Raw genomic sequence first — 2,086 nt, 5'->3', positions numbered from 1 at the left:
ATATACAGAATCGAGTACTATGCAGCTGTAAAAAAATAAAATAAAAAAGATCTCTTATCCTTTGAGATGACATGGAGGGACCTAGAGAGTATTATCCTAAGCAAAACAAGCCAAACAGAGAAAGACAAGTATATGATCTCACTTATTTGTGGAATATAATAAACATAACAGTCTGAGGAATGAGATAGTCCCAGATACGTGGAAGTGGGGTACAGACCGACAATCCCCAGAAGAGGGAGTGGTGGGGGAGAGATAAACCACAGAACATATATACATGTATGCATGAACAATGGACATGGACAACAAAGCTTGGGACAGGGCAGGGAGGGAGAGGGAGGGGGGAATCAGTGGGGGAAAGAGGAGAAACATCTGTAACAAAAATAAATTAATTAATTAAAAAAATATTTCGCTCAGCATACGTAGCAGAATTTTCACTGATACATCACCTGAGGCAACAGAACAAAGGAAAAAAGGAACACATGGGACAACATCAAACTCAAAAGCTTTTGCACAGCAAAAGAAACAACCATCAAAATTTAAAGAGAACCCACTGTATTGAGAGCATCATTGCCAATGATACATCAGATAATGGGTTAATTTCCAAAATATATAGAGTATTCATACAACTAAACAAAAGGTAGACTAAGAACCCAGTTAAAAAGCAGGAAGAGGAGCTAAATAGACACCTCTCCAAACAGGACATACAAATGGCTAAGAGACATATGAAGAAATGCTCAACATCACTAAGCATCAGAGAGATGCAAATTAAAACAACAATGAGGTATCACCTTACACCTGTCAGAATGGCCACCATTAATAAATCATCAAACAACAAGTGTTGGCGAGGGTGTGGAGAAAAGGGGACTCTAGTGCACTGCTGGTGGGAATGCAGACTGGTGTAGCCACTATGGAAAACAATATGGTGTTACCTCAAAAAATTAAAAATTGAATTGCCATTTGTCGCAGTGATACCACTTTTAGGAATATACCCTAAGAAGCCTGAAACACCAATCAGAAAGAATATATGTACCTTCATGTTCGTAGCAGCACTATTTACAATAGCTGAGATCTGTAAACAGCCCAAATGTCCATCAGTAGACAAATGGATGAAAATGCTGTGGTACATATACATAATGGAGTACTATGCAACTGTAAGAAAGAAAGATCTCTTACCCTTTGAGATGACATGGAGGGACCTGGAAAGTATTATCCTAAGCAAAATAAACCAAGCAAAAAGACAAATACCACATGATCTCATGTATTTGTGGAATATAATGAACAGAACAGTCTGAAGAATAGGGTAGACCCAGAAACACGGAAGTAGGGTTCAGACTGACAACCCTCAGAAGAGGGAGTGGTGGGGGAAGGGAAGAGATAAACCACAGAATTTATATGCATGTGCGCATAACCAATGGACATGGACAACAAAGCCTGGGACGGCGTGGGGGGTGGTGGGGAGGATGGTGTCAACGGGCAAAAAAAGAGACACATCTGTAACAAAAATAAATAAAAAAAAAAAAAAAGAAAAGAAAGAAAAAAGATTGAACTGAATATCAAGACACTTAAATTTGAATCCTGAATTTTCCCCTTTGTAGAGGACATGGGCTCCTTTGGGTGTCTGGCATTTGAGTCTCTTTCCTTGATATGGAGATGACCCACAATGTGAGGCTTAGTTGAAAACACAGCTCTTTCTCCCAATGTAAGGTACCAGACAGTCCCTCTCATTGTCCCTGACAGAAAAATTAATTAGACACTCTAGCCTTGGCTTAGAATTTGAGGGTAGTAAACAAAAGCCTTGGAGTAGTTATAGATTATTCGTGGGGCAGGGATTCTGCCAAGAGTCCATAACACTTCAGGGACTGACAGTGGCTGGTAAGCTCTTCCCCTCCATGAACTTTCTGAACCTGGTAGTCTCTTGGTTTTCCAAGTTCTTGCAAGAAATGATTTTGGCTTCCATTGACCAGAATCAACTTATTGATCACAGCTGAGAACTCTGACAGGTCCCATTTTCTCTGGGCCTTTGTTTCCTCACCTGCATGAAGAATGAAGGCTCCTTCCAGGCTTGATGGCTAGTAGTCAGTGAATC

Source organism: Molossus molossus, unplaced genomic scaffold (assembly GCF_014108415.1).
Source record: "Molossus molossus isolate mMolMol1 unplaced genomic scaffold, mMolMol1.p scaffold_m16_p_7, whole genome shotgun sequence".
Taxonomy (NCBI): domain Eukaryota; kingdom Metazoa; phylum Chordata; class Mammalia; order Chiroptera; family Molossidae; genus Molossus; species Molossus molossus.
Note: the sequence above shows the minus strand (reverse complement) of the source record.